Source organism: Pithys albifrons, chromosome 1 (assembly GCF_047495875.1).
Source record: "Pithys albifrons albifrons isolate INPA30051 chromosome 1, PitAlb_v1, whole genome shotgun sequence".
In the NCBI taxonomy this organism is placed as follows: Eukaryota; Metazoa; Chordata; class Aves; order Passeriformes; family Thamnophilidae; genus Pithys; species Pithys albifrons.
Window position 1 is genome coordinate 1,417,501 of NC_092458.1, and position 20,258 is coordinate 1,437,758.

The window sequence follows — 20,258 nt, forward strand, 5'->3', positions numbered from 1 at the left end:
TCCCAAGTCTTCAGTGTCATATTTCTGCTGTTTTCTCTGCCTGACCCTTTCCAAGGTGAAATAGGATTTCCAAAATGCATGATTCTGAATGGAGGCTCCCAGCTCATGAGAATGGGAACAATCCTTTCCAAACCACAAAGTTTGTCCAAAAATGAGCTTGGAAGTAACCTAAGACCTATTGGACATGGCTATGAAACTGTTTATAAAATGAGGAAAGGAGAGCTGCCTTTCTTCATAAGATGAGGAAAGAAATCCTGCATAAAACCTTATCAGTGAGTATCAGGGAGGACATTACAAGCAATTCCTTCTATTATTGTTCAAGGATAACTTTTTTTTTTCAAAGGTTGTAAGTTTTGCTTCTGTTTTTTTTAATTACTTCTTTAACAAGTGCTATAAAATATAAAAACCATTTGGCAAGATCAAAGAATCCCAGATGCTCCTATTGTAAAACGCACAGCAACTATCAAAGAGTACCCCAAAGAATTCAAATACAGATTAGAGGCAAAATGAGAACAAGAAAACCTCTCCCATTTTATTGTTAGCTTCTGGTGTAGTTTAGATAGAGAAATTGCATAAAGTGGTACAAGAACATGATGAAAGCTGCTGCATTCAGTCCATAAAAACTAAGAGAACTCAGCAAAATTTTGTTGTTTTAACCCCAACAGCAAAGGTGGAAATTCTGTAATAAGCATTTGCTAACATTTTTCATTTAACACAGAATTCTGTAATAGAAGCAGTAATGTCACCTAACATGAAGAGGTTTTAATCAGTGAACATGACTATCCTGAAGTTAATTATAATCTAAAAATTATGTACACAGGAAAAAAATATATAGGACTGTAAAGTTTAATTGAAAATCATAAAAATAGAACTTAATTTAAATTTTAAAGTAAGGCTGTTATATTACTATCTTAAAAATGAACACTTTGGTTCTTTGAAAAATTGAAACTTGTTATGTCATCATAGTCAGGGATCTGAATAAAAGTTTGCTTAGAATTTTCCACTAGTAATATCTTCCCACAGAAAATCCCATGTCTGACTATTAAAAAATACGTTGAGAAATACTGTTTGACTGACCAAAAAACACAGTACCATGAAAATAATAAAAAGTTAGTAGCTCATGAATAGAATCACAGTTGAAATATTTTGCTTTATTACATGGGGGGGCAAGATATTTTCAATTTCTTTAAAAATATTTTAGTCTCCTTTCTCAGGAGTTTGTGTCTGATGAGTTTCAATATGGGTCTCTTGGATGAGTATCTCTGTGGAAATATGTACCCCATAATTTGCTGAGTGCTGTAACACCCTGCCAAACCTCCCTCAGATGAATGACCAAGCCCTTTTCAGGGAGCCCCATAACAAGAAGAGAGAAAATCAATAATTGCAAGATCTGTTAGGAAAGAAATAGGCTCATTTGAGCTGAAGTAGAAAACTTGTTTTGAAATGCCTTTCAGCATTCAATAATAATCTAAATTTTTTAATTCCTTAACATATTTTTATATTGCTCTCCTCTTTAGCAGTACAAATTTTGTCTGGAATTATTTTTATTAGTTAATATATGAAAAAAAATAACCAAACAAACAGCAAAACACACAAAGAAGTAAACACTAAAAACTCCAAGAGTTGCAAAGGCAATGGCTCACTACTTCCCACCCACAGACCAATGCCAGTCTCCAGGCAACAGCTATCCTGGAAAGACTGCACTTTCCTCCACCCTGCTCTATATGCTGAGCAAGAGGCCATATGCTCTGGGATGTCCCTTTGGTCAGTTGGGGTCAGCTTTCCCAGCTGTGTCCCCTCCCAACTTTTTGTGTCCTCCCAGTCTACCCACTGGCAGGACAGCATCAGAAATAGGAAAGACCTCAACACCATGGAAAGTTTGTTCACGAGCAGCTAAAGCATTGCTGTATTATCAGCACTGCTTTGGTCACAAATCTAAAATACATTATCCTACAGACTGCTATGGAGAAAAGTAACTCCATGCCAACCAGACCAAATAAAGTAATATTATCCAAAATGCTCTGTTAATTAGTTTCTCTCTAAATGTGGAATTTTTTTTCATTCAGAATTCAGAAGAATCTGCTTTTGAATTAAGTAAGTCTTTCAATTAAACCAAAATGAAGTAGATGCTGTTTTCCTCCCAAATAATCAGTGTCTTGTACATAATTCTCTTGGCCTTGAAGACAGGAGATCAAATTTCAGTTACCAGAGATAACACTGTGACACACCAGAGAAAAGAGAAATTCTAAGGAGCTTCTAACAAAGGGTACAATTCATTTGCAATAGCAGCTACCAAAGAACAGTAAGTGAGCATACAATCATATTTTCCATGTCAAAAAATGGTCAGAGAGCTGACTTGGACAAGGTGGAAGAATATCCAAGGACAGCAAACACAGAAAAGATAACTAACAGCCATTATGAAAATAATGCTATTGGGGGCAGGAAGACAAAGTTTGTGACAAGCAGATTTGCAAAGGACCCAGACAGCAAGTTCAGGAAAAGAAACTGGCAAGGTGTTCAATGTATTTTGTGATGGAAAAGGAGATGAAAAAGCAAGAAGAAGCAGTATAATTCATAACAATATTTTGAACAAGAAAATGGTATGTTAAGAAGCAGAGGAAGAGAAGCAAAGCTATTAGGGAAAATTTTAAAGCAGAATAAAAATAGGGCAATAGTTTCGACCAGAGAAGGGAAAAGACAAGGTGTAGGTAGGATTACAGGTCCAACTCAGGGAGTAAAAGGACTATTCCTTTAGAAATATCTCAAAATAAATGTACATCTGAAATTAAAAAGGTGGTAGAAAAACTGAAGAAGGATTTTCCAGTTGTTAATCTGGATTTTCTTTTTTGTGTTGCTGTTCTAGGTTTTGTCATTGCTAGATAGATGGAAGCTCAATGGTGGATGACAACTGATGTTTCTCTGCATGGTTTTCACACTTTCCTTTATTGTACCAGCACCTGTAATAAAGTTTTCTTTATATTTTTAAGCACACTGATAACCATCATGCAGTTTCAACAGCAATAAACTGTCTCATACATTTATGTATTCCAGTACTCTTTACAGAATGATCAAAAGAAACCAAGATCACATTCTTCCACTTTTATTTTAATAAAAGATGTCTCATACACACCCGTCAAGACAGAAAATGTATAAAAGTCCATTGAGAAAGCATAAATCCTTTCTGAAAAGTCAGTAGTTTATCTTAATACTCTTCAAGATGGCCCAGCATTTGATCCCCATTCCTCTATCTGAGTAACTACTTCAATAAGTAATTCTATTTGTTTGGCTGGAATTCCATTTAACTATGCTCCTGATTCACTTGTGAGCTCGACTGCTTATGGCTGATAGCAGAGTATTCAGCATTTGAGCTCATATGTCAAATAGACATTTGACTGTTTAACTTTTCTCTTCTTACACATTGTGAAATAACTTCCCCAAGTTATTATGGGGCAAGAAAAGAAGTCAAGAACACATGATCAAATAAATAATTCAAGTACTTTCAAAAATAGCATTTGTTTTAGAGACAAATTGAGCAATAATGAAATTGACCTTCAGCAAATTGGTAAAATTGTATTCAAGAAGGTTAGTTAGAAAAATAGGAACAGACTAGTAAGGTAATTTTAACCTGTGAGGAAAATTGTAGGGAAATGAACTGTGCCAGTCTTGGGTAAAATGCAATAGAATCATAGCACAGCAGCTTAGAAGGCACCTCAGGGATCATTTGGTCTAAGCTTTCCTGGCAAAAGCACTGTCTAGACAAGATCACCCAACACCTTGAACAGCTGAATCTTAAAAGTGTCCAACACTGGGAAATCCACCAATCCCCTGGGGAGATTATTCCAAAGGCTGATTGTTCTCACTGTGAAAAATTGTCCTCTTGTGTCTAATCTACCAGGATTAACTTCTTTCTCTTGTTTTACCCATGGGACTCCTTGTAAGATGGCATATACTCCTTGTGAAATTTTCATTTATTCAATTTTTAACTAAAGGTTGCAAAACAGATTTCTGTCTAAATGAGAACTTGAGAAAAAATCACCTTAAAAAAGTCTGAAAAAGTAAAAAAAAAAAGGAGAAAAATTATTAAGCAAAAGCAAATGTTCAAATGCTCTTGTCTGCAAAACAATGAGTATGATAGTCTAAATTGTAGTCTTAGTACATACAAGTCCCAGTTTTCCTTCCCAGAATAATATCAGATGCACTATGGCTCTAGGCCTTCCCTGATAGCTCATAAGAGGACCTCCAGTTGTGATGCCAGCTATGTATCAAGGATTCACTTATCCCCAATAGATGCCCGTTGATTAAATCACCCTTTATGCTGTTAACACCACTCAACCAGAGGACTAATTTGATCTGCCAAGAAAATCCCAAACAAAAGGGTGAACAGCATTTCTTTAGCTTGGTATGACTTCACACCATGCTCTCAGGCAGTATCTACAAATCCAGCCCTACCCTATATGCTCCTAAGTTACTAGTGATGAAAGAAAGCTGGTAGTGCTTTAGCCAGAGAAAAACACTTTTTTCTTATCAGTAGTTACAGCTCTGACCCATGCAGCTGCTACTGCAGCCTAACACGTGTCCTCCAGGGACTGCTGCTGGGAAAAGGCTGCCTTGCCCAGCTGTCTGTCCTCTTTCCATGCATAGAAACTTCCTACCTCCTGAGTAGACTGCCAGGGTATGCTTGTGTCCTAGTTCAGCAGGAGGGACCAGCTAACCCTGTGTGGGGGTGATCAAAGCTGTGTATTCTACCCCCTCTATTCATTCCCCAAGGACAATGGGCCATTAGCAGCAGCTGCCCAGGGAGCCATTATCACCTTCACACTCAGCCTGAGGGGGGCGGAGCTGCCAATGGGCCATCAACAGTTCAACACCCCCTGGCTCCCAGAGTTAATCACCCATTGTGTGAGTCCCCGCCCTGGGGGAGGGACTGAGTGCTCCCTGAGGGTACATAAGGGGTGGGTAAGAAGACCTGGGGAACCTCTCGTCGGATCCAGAGGAGCAGCAGGACCTCGACAGGAGGAGATCCCCGCTCTCACCCAGACCACAGCCCTCGCCTGCACCAACAGGTTTTTCATTTCCTTTTGCTCTGGACTTGGGGGAACCACAGGGGTCTCAGCACAAGGGCAAACAAACCCCCTTGGGTTTGTGCCCCAGGACACTGGGTTATACTGCTGGGGTTTTGTGAGTTGAAAGCAATTTCCCTTGTGTGTCAGTGTTGCTATTGTAATATTATTATTAAATTTTAGGTCTGACTTATAATCTCTCTCGTGGTGAGTTCATTTCCCCTGCTGGTTCACCTTTAAACCAGCACAGCTTGTCTTGCATTGGCGCTGGTTCCTGGAATAAACCCCAAAGCACAACAGTGCCTAGGCCTCAGTCTGGACTGTAAAACTGCCACCAGTGAGCTAAAAAGACCATTTCGGTTAAAAACACAAATCATCTGAGTTGTTGAATAAGTTACAGCTCCTTCATGTTTTAGCCACTGACACAGAGATCACTGACAAGAAAGCTATGAGTTAATTCTAGAAGGTGAACAGGGTAAAGGTAGAATGAAAACTATAGATGATTATGCTTTGGACATTTTCCTTTTTTTTAATTTGCATGTATACTGCTTGTTTCTCACTCATGTGCACCTTTCATAACAGTTACCAGGTTGGTAATCCTCATGTTTCTCCTGAACTTCCATTTCCTTTTCCCTTTCAAACTAAAAGGCTCTAGAATCAACTTCCTTCCACATCTCATACTTGGACAGAGGTGTTCCTGAAGATGCTGGTTGGAATATATTATGGCCATTAGCACTGAAACTTTTTATTGTTTATTTCACTGTACTCACTTTTTGCTTTCTGAGGGGAAAAAAAGGAAGATTTAATGAGACTGAAGACAATATTAATAGAAATAATAAAAAGAAATCCTCTAGTATATTATGTCCATTATTCCTCACAGTATATTATAGATTAATGTATTTTTCCATATGAATAATGTTTATTAGACATTTGTTTTACAATCATGTAATCCCTCTTATTAGCTAACATTAAATTTGTTTTAATTTGAAACATACCATGCTGGCAGGCACAAACCAGACTTAGAAAAGCATAAAGAACTTTAAGTACATTAAAAATAGTTCCCTTTTGCCACTCTTGCCATTTGGCATTCTTCTCAAATGTATCTAGTGGCCTCTGTGAGAGCCAAATTTAGAGATGATGAGCCACTGATGAGGTAACTGTTATGTCCCATCTCTGCTTCCCTTCAATGATGCTTCAAATGGGAAATGTAGCATTTTGGGGAGCTTTTTGCTCCAAATGAGATGTTGGCTGTCCAGTGGGAAGATAAAGATTCCATTATATGTACTTTAAAAGCCATAAAAGGTAACCTTCATTTCCTAGCTTACATTTATTTGCACTCACACATTGTCTCCCATTTCCAAGGCTGAGTATGAGCAATTGCCAACTACATAATTGAAGTAAAGTGATACAATGAATAAGTGTCAGAACTAGAACTAGTGAATTCATAGAGAGTGTGCTGTCTCTGATGGGGAAAAAATTAAAAAAAAAAAAGGGGGAAAAAAATTTGAACTCTGAAGTATGGAGCTGTCAAACGAAGCTGAGGCTACAAAATTGCATACCAGTAATTTTCTTACTGTCTTCAACAGTTGCTGTGAACTTTCAACAAGGTGACACAAAAATGCCATCCTTCAAGTGAAAGTTTGCAACTGTTAAGCTGAACTTTTCAAAGTGTTGCTATTACATCAAACCTTGATTGACTGGAAACTGCAGAGTTCTCATTTTATCCATGTGCAAAATACAATTGTCCTAGTTCAGCAGGAGGGACCAGCTAACCCTGTGTGGGGGTGATCAAAGCTGTGTATTCTACCCCCTCTATTCATTCCCCAAGGTCAATGGGTCATTAGCAGCAGCTGCCCAGGGAGTCATTATCACCTTCACACCCAGCCTGAGGGGGCGGAGCTGCCAATGGGACATCAACAGTTCAACACCCCCTGGCTCCCAGAGTTAATCACCCACTGTGTGAGTCCCCGCCCAGGGGGAGGGACTGGGTGCTCCCTGAGGGTACATAAGTGGTGGGTAAGAAGACCTCAGGAACTTCTCATCGGATCCAGAGCAGCAGCAGGACCTTGACAGGAGGAGATCACCGCTCTCACCCAGACCACAGCCCTCGCCTGCACCAACAGGTTTTTCTTTTCCTTTTGCTCTGGACTTGGGGGAACCACAGGGGTCTCAGCACAAGGGCAAACAAACCCCCTTGGGTTTGTGCCCCAGGACACTGGGTTATACTGCTGGGGTTTTGTGAGTTGAAAGCAATTTCCCTTTTGTGTCAGTGTTGTTATTGTAACATTATTATTAAATTTTAGGTCTGACTTATAATCTCTCTCGTGGTGAGTTCATTTCCCCTGCTGGTTCACCTTTAAACCAGCACAACAATACAGCAGAACCCACATAACCTTTAGCAAACTACCTTTAGCACATCCCTCTGAAGCCCCTCTAACAGTGAGGTGAAAGGCAGAAGGGATTTTCCTTTAGGATAAAAGATTGGTTACACTGAGATCCGCCTTAGATTTAGATTTTAGATACCACAAGCAAATACATGAGATCCATAAAGATTCCTGGGCCTCTCAATTCAGGCAACCAATCTTGAGATATGTCTAGCTGTACTAGGTTTGGTCATCAATAAAATGCAAAGAATTGGTAAAAAAGATTACTTGGCTTCAAATTATGTTTTCTAAACTCAAAAATTATTTTGAGCTGTACACAACCAAACAGACTTTCTGTATTTAGTTATATAATAACAGCAGTAATAATAGATTTTTGTTCAGAATTAGTCTTTAGCTATTATTTTGACAATTTCAAGGAAAGTTCTCAAATTCACAGAAATAATGACTACTAATAATTATAGTTAGTTGATTTCTCTGACTGTGTGACTTGAAACTGGGAACTTCTCTACTCAGTTTCCTTCACTGAGCTCTCATTTGCATCCTCTGAATAAAACTTGAAAGGTAGAAAATACTGAATACTACTAAATATAATAGGGCAGGGCTCTGGTTAGGTGTCTTGCATCCTTCCAAATTACTCTAATGCAATAAATTCAAAATGCAGAAAAGTTCTGTGAAAACTGTATTACAATAAATTTGGTGGAAGGTCAGAACCATATCAATAACAAATGGAAGCAAAAAAAAGAGAATATCTCTTTCTTTCATATTTTAACTGAGGGGCTCTATCTGAAGAATAAGTACATAGTTGCATCTCAGGTTCTCTTCTATACTTCCTCAAGTAACAGAAAATTTGACACCATCACAAATAAAAATAAAGTAATTCTTGAATCCTCATACTTAAAACAGTAGGAGACTTTTTACAGTTCCTCTTACATCACTTGCTGGGTTTTTTGTCCCCTGCTCTCTTCTTTTTCTATGTTCATCAAGGTCATTGTGAGTTTTTTTCCTTTGATTTTAATTTGATCTCAGTGCATTCATTTTTATGCAAATTTCATGAGAAGTGATTGTATCTTCATTTCTCCAGCCATCTGGCACACGGGGAAATACAGCGGCATTCAACTCCTAATGATATAAATAAGAAAAAAGGGAAGGGGATTTCAGAAGAGAGTTTAAAACAACAACAAAAAATAAAGCAAAGAGATGTGATTATTGACAATAGACCCTTGTAAATATTTTTAATGAATATTTGGTGTGAGTTTCTGTAATTAAAATTTTCTGAAACACTTACTTGCTCAGTGAGAGATCTCTTTCATGCCACTACTATGCTTTTTCTGTTGCAAAATCAATAAGTAGAAATATCTTACTTTCTGCTCCCTTTGATGAAGCCAAGTGCATCATTGTTCATGAGTGAAAACAAAACCACAAAATGGAGTGATAATCCATAAAATTGACCACCAAAAAAACACAAAAACCAAACCGACCAAACCAACCAACAAACCAAAACACAACAGGTTTTATGGTATTCAAAAGAAAGAAACTGTAGTAGCCAAGAAGTTACATGAGTTTTCAGAAAATAAAATAAATTAGGTCAAAATAAAGTCACATTTGGAAATATTTTTCTTTTTCAAGTTTATCTATGAATTTATTGTACATATATATCTAATGACTTTGGAATAAACTTTTCCAATAATAGACTTCCATAACTACTTGACCTTTTACATTTCTCCTTGCTATTGGAAAATTAAAATTCTTTAGTAACAACCCCCATTTAAATAAATACATAGAATGCTTTGGTTTTGTTTTTGTTTTTTAATGTCATAATATTTAATTATTTAGAACTGAAAGAACTGTGATACCACATATGCACTTGCAAATCACAACTGGCTTCAATTTACACCAGAGTAGAGCAATGTCACATCCAGGCACTGATACTACTATTTTGAGCTTTAATGGTAATGGTATATCATCTAATGCTAACAAATGCAATGCTAATGTAATTCCTTGTGGGCTAGACTCTGTCAAAGTGCTTTGGGAAAAACAGTGCTACACAAAATACAAATGCACACACACAAATGAAGCTTGGAAGTACCTTTTCTGAAGCCATTAGTGAAGCTATTGTTCTGCAATCAATTAGAGCTTCTCAATTGCTACGGAACTTTCAAGTGTCTAGAAGTAAAGTTCATTTTCTTACAAGGCTCTGACTTTGCTCCATTCAGGTGCTAGTCAGGTGTTAGTCAAAATTTTGAGCTATTTGACTATAGAGTGAGAAGAATCTATTTTAACCCAAGGTTTCTTTGATAACAGCATGTCCTGGTTTCTGTTGAAAGAGCTGATTTTGTTCACAGTACTTTGCATGGGGATGTGCTTTGTATCGGAATTATTGACTTTCACAGAGTCAAGACTTTCTCTGCTCTTTGCCCCACCCCACCAGCGAGCAGGCTCAGGGTACAGAGAGGGTGGGAGGGAACACAGCTGGGAGGGATATCCCAGACCCCATGATGTCATGCTCAGCATATAGAGCTGGAGGAAGAAGGAAGCAGAGGCCATCCAGAGTTACAGTGTTTGCCTTCCAAAGTCACCGTGAGGTGTGGTGGCACCCTGCTGTCCTGGGGAAGGCTGAACACCTGCCTGCACATGGCAAGTGGTGAATGAATTTGTTTTGCTTTGCTGGGATATTTTTTTTCCCTCTTAAACTGTATTTATCTTAACCAACGAATTTCCTTTCACTCTTCAAGTTCTCTTCCCCCTCCCACTGTGGGAGAGTGAGTGAGTGTGAGTGAGTGTGAGTGAGTGAGTGTGAGTGAGTGGCTGTGTGGGGCTTAGTTGTCAGCTGGGGTTAAACCACAAAACAGTTTGTTTCACAGAGGTATTTTCCACTTCTGGGAAAATGCCTTGGTATCATATTGGCTTTCTTACTATAAAAATAATTTAAACTCATTACTAAACCAGGGCTTTCAGAAAAATAAATTCTCAAAATAAATTTTAAATCTATCCAATTTTCTCATTAGAAATATACAAAAGGTCTAACAGGGTAAGTGGAAAATATAGGGCACAGGAAACAAGATATGGTAATTGAGACCATCTGTCCCACTAAATATAAAGCACATTTGCCTGTGGTTTACTCTCCCTCTGATCTCATTGCGGTTCCAAAATTTGACCATTCAAGTAGAGGAAAAAAAATCTGATGCATGACAAGAAAAATTTAGATGAACTCATTTCAAGAGGAGTAGAACATGTTCTTAAATTCTTTCAGAGCATGTGGAGAAGCAGAAGAGCAAAGACAAGTGCAATAGCTGATCCTTTCTGGCTGTCACTGATGTTTGACTATCTTGACATCTTACAGTGCAGCAGCTGACCTGGCAGTAATCCTGGTGACAACACAGCCTATGGCCTAGAATTATTTTCTTGAAGCTTTCATTATTATCATTGCTACTTTCATATCCTTTAAGAGAACTGTAGTTCTCACATGGGCAATCACAGCTGACCATGCTGGTGCCATCAGAGTGCCACAGGATTCATACAGCAGCATGAGGGAGTAAATTCAAGAGTTTCAATGTTCTTCTCTTCCTCCTAGCATCTAATTGAGTGTCAATTTGGTGATATGGTCAGTAACTACTATACAAATCTTGACATTCAAATACTGTGTAGACATTACATAATCTGTGTGTTTCACTAAAGATATGGCCACCTTCACAGTGTCATCATTTACAGTGCTGTTGCTTTGTAAGTCCAAATCTGCACACAAATGCCAAACTGGAGTTATTTGACAGCTCTTGACAGGAAATATGGGTTTAAAACAGATATGTTTGTTGTTGGTTAGGTTTGATTCAGTTTGGCTGCTTCCATCTCTTCCTAGTGTAAGGAAAAGAAGGAAACACAAATGGTTATTCAAGTAGAATGTGTATACATCCAGCATATATATTGTGTATAAATAAATAGCATATGTAGGCATTAAATCATAGAACCATTCAGGCTGGAAAAGACCTAAGATCATCAAATCCAATCATTAAATCAGAACCACCCTGTTCATCACTAAACCATATCCCTGAGTATCATATCCACATGCCTTTTGAACACTTCCAGGGATGGTGATTCAGTCTGTTCCCATGGCTGAAATAGCACACGAGTGTATATATATATGTAATGTATACACATTAGATAATAGTATATACTATCTGTGTAGGTACAGACCATATATATGTGTATGCTATACATAGCACAATATATATAGTATGCACCTATACATATCATGGATATAGTATATATCTATGTAGCATCCTTGCAGTACTAACTCTGATTATATGATATTACAGACGATTCTGGATTATTTTTCTGTGAGAAAACACTAGTTAGCTGCAATATATACAAAACAATATCTCCCTGAAAATATTTTTGTCTTGGTTTGAGGGAAAAAAACCCAAAATGTTTTACCCACAAGCAGGGGAGGGGCCTCCTCCACGATAATCACACCACTCTTTATCAAATTTAAGAAAAGGAATTTTAATACAAGAAGGATAACTGCTATATATATATATATATGTAAACAGACTAGTGCAACCCACTTCCCCAACACCACAAGAGAGGAAAAAAAAAACCAAAAAAAACAACAACAAAACCCAGCAGGTTTTTTTCTCCGGGAGAAAAGGTTATACTTAAGTGTCCTTGTCACAGCTCGGCTGGCTGCAGAGTGAGTTTCAGTCCCTCTCCAGCGAGACAGACGAGCAGTGGGCTTTCAGATGGACTCAGTCTCTTCCCCCTGTGTTCCCTGTCCAAGAAGCAGAAAGGTACGAGCAACCAGCAGCAAATCCAAGGCAGGCAGCAGCATCAGCACGGCACGAAAAGTAGTCCGAGGTGGGCAGCGGCAAGACAGCCAGGAAAAACCCCAGCAGTAACCAGCAGGGCAGCCTGCCTCCTTGGAGCCCCCACTCCCCCGTTCCGCCGAGCCAAGACTCCCGAGAATATCCAAAAAAAAAAAAAAACCAAAAGAGACAAACCTGCCCCCACCCCAGCGATCAACAGTTAACTGCTTCTTTTGTTAACCGCTGGCCTGGGCAGTTAAGTGGCAGGGGAGAGAATTTACATAATAATCCCAAACTACAACAATTTTCAAGGACAATATTTTTAGAAAAACATAGTAAAAAAGTTCTGCAACCTTGAGTTGCGAATGAGTTTGTAACCATTAAAAAAAAAAATTACTCTGGTGAAAATGAGCGAGTTCTCAGCAGAACTATGAAAGTCAGTTTTAAGATTTCTGTGGTAAGAAGCAATGCTTTTATTCAGAAACAGTTTGTGGTGTGACAGTTCAGTGAACAGTTCAGTGTTCTGCCAGCCATTTGGGAAGTTTCTTTTGCAATGGAATACAGCAGGTCCTGAAATAAAAGAATTATAAGAAATATTAATGGAAACTGGGACTTTCAGAGTTAGCAAATATATATCTGTAACTCTTGCTCCAACTATTTACTTGCACTGGGGTTAATTAAGTCAAACACGGAAAATCTTGTGTTGCAAAAAGTCAAAGAATGCTGATGGAAAAAAAGTAGGAACTAAAAGCTGGATCAGTCTTTTAAGACAGAAGGTGTGCTGAAAATACCATTGTACTGTAAACTCAGGAAAAATGAGTTGTGATACCAATACTGATCCAAAAGTGTTACTAAGGAATCAGGGCCTACTGGCTTGTATGCAAAGAGAATAGGGCTGTTTTAGACTAATTCTTCAGCTATTGTTGAACTGTACTTTTTCTTTAAGAGAAACAGCTACACCTCTCATGAGAGATTTCTAATGAAAATTAAAAGAAAATGTAGTAATTAGGGCTGCTCTAATGAATTTCTACAAGGAACATAAAAATATGTGATGGTTGCCACATTAAAATTGATGATCACAATTTTTTAATAAAATTAGCTTCATAATGATACTAAGATATTCCTTTGCTCTGAGCACATTAAAATATGCAACAGAATGGTAAAGGTAAATGGTAAATTCTGAGATATTACAAAAACAGGTTACTGGATTGACAGAGCACTTTAACATAATTTTATGTGATGTGCTTTCTATGACAAGAACAAATATTGGCTATAAACCTAATTCTGGCATACACATAATTCTGGCAGCATTTACCAAAAATTATGTCAGAAGTTACATTTATTCAAAGCAGAACCTGCAGACTGTATGTGATTAATGTTTCTAGGTTGGCAGGAGACCCAAAATTTATGATTTATGCTCTCTGCCACAGGTTAGGCAGACAGGAGGCTGATATACTTGATACAACTGCTATTGTAAATTTAGTTGGCATTTCATTTTTCAGTCACACTGATGGTTATTTTCATACGTCTTCAATCCATCATTTGCTGCTAAATCCAATTAGTTTGATTGGCAGATTTAGCTTCCCAGTGGGTCTTTGTCAATATTGTGTAGCATTAAATACCTTGAGACACTTTTTCAAGCCTTTTCCTTGGCTGTTTGCTTTTTCCTCAACCAGATAAATATTGATTAGCTGGTGTTGTGCAGCTCTCACCCGTTGCAGAGGTGATCAGGCCAGCTGAAGTACACGGTGATCCAAATCATCCATTTGCTAACAAAACCTGCACCCTCTTTTGAGGAGGCAGAAGTCATGCCAGGGATGGGGTGTCCCAGGGCTCAGCAGCCCCTTTCCAGGACTGGCTTTGGCACAGGAGTGTCATGAGCAGAGGCCTGGCCATGAGGAAAAGTGTGGGACAGAGAGAACATGAGTACAGCCGGTGATGAATTTCTTAAAGGAAATATTTTTAATTATATTTACTCACAAACTTATTAATGGATTTACATACTGTCGCGGGTTTGGCCTGGCTGTTGCCAACCCTGGACTGGCCCCCCTTCCCCCTCCCAGAACTTTCCCAGCAAAGGAAAGGGGAAAAAAAAACTGAAAAGAAACGCACTCTAAAGAAACTGAACTGAATAAAAAGAATAAATTATATTTACTAACATTTACAAACCACACTGTATACACAATACAAAGGATCCCACCCCCCAGGGGAGAGGGGAAGGGAGAAAAGGGGATTGATTAGCTGGAAAATTGGGAAGACACCAACCCAACCCAAAGAAACCGAATGAATCAAAACAAACACAATTAAAAACCTCAAGTAAGGGGAACAAGAATGAAACAATCTCACCCAGGACAGGAGAAACACCAGGGACCGGAGGGACCAGACTCCAACCACCTCCCTCCAGCTCCTCAGCCAAGGAAGGAAAGGTAAGAACAACCACTCCCCCACTGCTACGTGGAAGACACGTGTGGAATACTCTTAACTTCCTTAGATACAATGGGTACTGGGGAAGCCATGGGGCAAACCATTACACATACAAATTATCAGAAAGTTTATTCTGCACTCAGCAACACACATGCTGTCTTTTTCATACATATCAATGGGGCTAAATCCTTGTTTCAGTCTTAATTAGAAAGTTATAGCTAGTTCTTCTAGAGGGTCTTGTTTTCTGGATATATAGTGGGCAGAAAGAGGTATACTAATTAATGCTGCAATACTGTGAAAGATGATCAATTTATAGAAAAGGATCAGTTAAGTTAAAGATTACATATTAGGAGAATTGAGCTTACATTTATGAAAACACAGGACAACTAAGAGCTGGCCTAAGATGGATTTCACCAGAACAAAGTATTTTCCTTTACATGCAACGTAGTTCAGTAGTCAGGGGATCAGCTGGGAAGTTTCTCTCCTGAACTGGCAAAATATTATGTTCATATATTAACTCTTCAACAGAGACACAAATTTAAATTTTAGTAAGGCTTACTGCCGGAATAGATCAATACATTACTTTTTCCTTAAAGACTGAACTCCAGATTTTCATTAAAGCACAGGAAAAAAACTGTTAGAAAGCCTCAAATGTAAAAGTAAAGCGCAATAACAGTTCCATGAGACAAAACTTTATTAGCCCTTCCTCCTGCTCTAACTAAGCCTCTCATTTTTTCAGTGCCAATTTTTGGGATTGATTACTGTAAGATCAGTATTAGCAGTTTCTAAATTTTTGCAAGGAGTGAGGCTATGATATGTCATATCTGAATAACGGATATAGGGGATCACTGATTTATTTATTTTGGGGGGGGAGATTTTTCTTTATCTTATCTAATTTGTGACTGTGCAGGTAAAAAATTCATGAGCTATTTTAAAAACAAAATTGTGACAGTGTCATTTTTAGAGTTCTCTTTGGTATGGGTTATACTGTTAACACTCTTTTAACAGGTGTTTATATAAAATCCAAACACTAACTAACAACATCACCACTACCACTCTCCCCTCCCAGTACTGGGCATGTAAATACAATTACTAAAACTGGGGCAGCGTTTTTCCAGGCACAGCAATGTTTATAAGCATTCCCAAGTCGTGGAGAAAATGCTCCTCTTCAGTTACAAGAAAAGGTTATGAATATTATGTGGGAAAAATGCATTTGATACAGTGTTAATGACACCTAGAGTAGAAGGCTGTGCTGAAAAGAGCTATTAGTCTGGAAGATGGTTAATGATGAAATTCTTTAAGCAGTAGCTTTTGGTGTGATGATACTTAATCTTTAAATTGATAAGGTAAAAAAAAATAGTGCTTATAAATAAAACCTTTCAGTGATGCAAAATGAGAGAGCAGTGCCAGTGTCGAGGAGGGCTAGAAAATTAAATGAGATAATCTGGAATATTTTGCACACTAGGCCAATATTATAAAATCAAGGTCAGACACTGGATTATTATTGACTAGACATTCTTCTACAAACCTGTTAGTTGCTTATGACATAACTGGAGGATACAATTCATGAATTAGCCCAGCAAGCCCACTGAGGGCTGTCATGCTGCCATTAGAAGAGCAAACACAGGCATTTATCAAAGACATACGGCAAATCCGATGCTGTCATTTAATGTACTTTCTTTGGCATATTGACTCAAAAAAGCTCTTATGTTAAATCAGATTCAGGGAGACAGATCCAAAGAAGAGGTGTTAGCATCGTGTCTAGACTGGGCAACCTGACAGCACTTCCCAAGTGGAGGACAGGAGGTCAGTTTGCATATTCTTCAAACTAGCCTGGAGTCAAAGTTAACATTTGTAGCTTTTAAAGTTTGAGAAGTAGAACATAATGCTTCAAAGTTGAGGCTGCAGAAAACTGGCTGCCCCAGCTTCTGCTTGGCTTGGGGCACAGGCAGAACAGGTTCATGTCTGAACTTGCTCATATATTATTAGTCCCCAGACTTACAAGATAATCTTCACTCCTCTTGATGGGATTGTACAAGCTTTTAGGATAGATTAATGACAAGTGACAAGTACTCTTATTAGCAGATGACTGTTCTTTTGTATATGTAAATATAGATATTCACACAGAGAGCAGCCATATGTGTAATTTATTTCTTTCCTTATGTGATGGATCACATTTTAACCTGTGGTGTTTCTTTAGATCAGAAAAAGTGAATGTGTTTGCCAGTCTTATGCAGACATAATTATTTTTGTGTGTCCCCCTCAATCTTGCTTGCCCTTCTTCCTTTGTTTAAAGGCAAAATGCTGTACAGATGAAAAATAGAATTTTCAAAACTGGACAGGAAAAATAATTTTTTTTCACTAACAATGCTATTGTAGATTTCTTCTGTGTACACATATATTTGGGTGTTTACATGACCTGTGCCTATGTGAAGAACAATTGTATGTATGGGCAAGAGAGCACGTTTCCACAATGAACATTTCAGGTACAAAGAACAATAAATGTTTCCATTACTCTGCCTGCCTTATGTTTTGCTAATTGTGTTTCTTCTAGGTATATTTACTGCTCATTTGTTTTAATTTACTCTGAAAAAAAAAGAGATTCTAAATTGAAGAGTCTAGAGCAAGAAAAATACATTGACAGTTTTTGCTTTTTCTTTTTATTTTGCTGTTTTATGGTTACTTAAACCATTAAATAAAACTGTGTCATTTTTCCTGTTTAAATCTGATATACAGCCTGAAAATTGCAACCAGGTGTAGATGACATCTTGAAGCAGGTCCAGGAGAGGACCACAGAGATGATCAGAGGGCTGGAATACATCTTCTCTGAAGAAAGGCTAGAGAGTGAGGTTGTTCAACCTGGAGAAAGAAGGCTGTGTGTAAATCTTGCATTACCTAAAGGGGACCTACAAGAGAGCCAGAGAGGGGCATTTTGCAGGGGAAAGTAGTGATAAAACAAGGGGGAATGGCTTTAAATGGAAAGAGAGTAGTTTAAACCAGATATTAGAAAGAAATTCTTGACTGTGAGGGTGATGAGGCACTCAGATTGCCCAAAGAAGTGATGGATGCTTCATCCCTGGAAGGGTTCAGGGACAGGTTGGCTGGGGCTCTGAGCAACCTTGTCTAGTGAAACATGAACCTACCCATGGCAGAAGTGTTGGAAATGAATAGAATAGAATAGAATTAGAATAGAATAGAATAGAATAGAATAGAATAGAATAGAATAGAATAGAATAGAATAGAATATAGAACTCACTCTGACTTTTGTGATTTTAAGCCTCATTTATGACTGACAGACAGTATTATTACTTCTTTCTTTAAAAAAGAATAATTTCCACTTCAATTTTTGGTTGCTAGATTTGTGGTTAGAGAATAATTATTATTATTACCTAAAATTGAGACAATTCAGACAATGCTGTTAAGATGTAGGACTTAACGTGTTAATTATGTTTTCAATCCCTCATATTCCCCAACCATTTAATGATATATCTCTCCTAGAAAGAATAAGTGCCTGACGAAATCAAATGTGAATTTTATGAAATATCAATGAGATCTATTGCAAAGGATCAATTTGAAAGAGAATAAGGAAGACATCCCTTGACAAATTAGAAATTTTAAAAGAACTTCTTGGGTTCCAGGAAATCTACAGGCATATCAAGTGAACTCCAAGTCTATCAGGACATTTATTGAGGTGTTCTTCCTTCTTAGTATCTTTACTAGTTGTGATTTTATTCAGTGGCCACAACATCAGAATATCATGTTCAGATCACTTATTCTTACAATCAAAAGCTATAATCTAGTAATCTCAGTCTTCCAGCAGGAAGGGAAACCCCTTTTTTCATCTGGTGGACCAGAAGAGCCAGCAGAAGAAACTAGTTTGGGCTCTTTGCAAGGTTTATGACCAGCCTGATTTAGTTTCTATAAAATAAAAAAGGACTGTAACTTTGAATGGAAACATGAGCAATAGGAAAGCTTGGGAATACTAGAGAAAAAATGTTCAGACAAAAAGGCTTTCTAAAGTAAACACTAAAGTTGTGATTGATATCAGCACACTGAAACTCTCCTGAACAATTATATATGAAAGAAGAAAAAAAATGAAAACCCTCAAAATCCTTACTTTGAGTCTGAAACCAAAACTGCACAGCAAGTGCTTTCCAAATGCATGTCAGTGTACAAGGTTAGTATTCCCTGTGGCCCAGAAGTCTGCTCACAAGAAACTTGAGATGTTCCTTTTCAATCATCAAAGAACATCTAAAAAACATAAAAGACACTGGGACTTTTCAAAGAGAAGTAATTGCAGAAGAGTCTTTAGAGGGAAGTGAATTCTAAGGAAATGGAGGCATATATTCTGGTAGAAGCCAAAGTATTAAAGTGTGCTGTGCTAGGACAAATGGTTTAATGACCTCTGAGGAAACACATTTAGAGGTCAGCAAACTTTTCTCAGCCTTCAATTGTTAACATAGACAATTTTAGCTTAATGTACATAATTCTGCATGGAATTCAGAGCAAATTACCTGTTGTTTGTTGTTTTTTTTTTCTTTTAAATAGAGGGTTTGGTAATTCTTTTAAAAGAAACCCATATTGACTGACTGTCTTGGTTTGGGATAAGCAACTGCCAACCCCCCCAAGCACAGAGAGAAAAGCCTCCCTCCTAACACCAGGGAAAGGGAGGAAAAGAGAGGGGAAAGAAAAAAACCCACTTCAAATGGCATTTATACTAAAACTACATATATTTCTACAGAAAGGAAGAGACAATTAGAAGAGAGTACAAATATTCACTCACACAAGTCTGCAACAACAAGTTCCCCACCTCAACTTCTTAACGAACACACAAATTCTACTGTCCTAACTACACATTACTTAAGAAGAAGCTTATTTCCCAGGGAGACAAACTCAAGCAGAAAGGAGAGACCCAGAACAACACATTTGACTTTCCTGAGATACCCTGTGAGCCAGTGGTGGGCCTGGTCCTCTCCATCCCCCCTGGGACAGCATCGTGCGTCCTCCCAAGAGGAGGCTGAGAAGTGACTGCCTTAACCACTCCCACACTGGTTCCTACTGCCCTGGAGATGATGTCATAATGTGGTATGGAATACAAAATTACTGGCTAGAAGAGGTCAGCTGTTAGCTCAGCCCAGCTCAAGTCAGCTGACAGCTTCAGCCTAGTCCAGACTTCAGAGCCCAAATCTAGGCCCACCTGGGGGAACCCATAACACTGACTGTAAAAGAGATCCCTGAGCTGTTTGCTTATACAACCTGAATGCTGTAAAATATTGCATTTTGTTTTGTTTGGGGAGAGAATAAATGAGGAAGAGATGTGCATTTTAACAGTGGGGTTTTTGCATATAGAGGAAGAGAAATGGAAGGACCCAGAAATACCCAGAACTAAAAGAGGTTGTCGTTGGGAAAATTCCAGAAGCTATCTGAATGAGAATTCCCTTTGTGAGTAAGCCATCTGGTGGGTCATGCTGAGTTATGCCAAAAAGCTGAAGCAATCAGAGCACAGCAGGGGGAAACCTTATAAGCATGGGAGTTAAATCCAGCTTTTTGTTCATAGCAGTTCACTAATACAATCTACGGAGAGAGCCAGATCC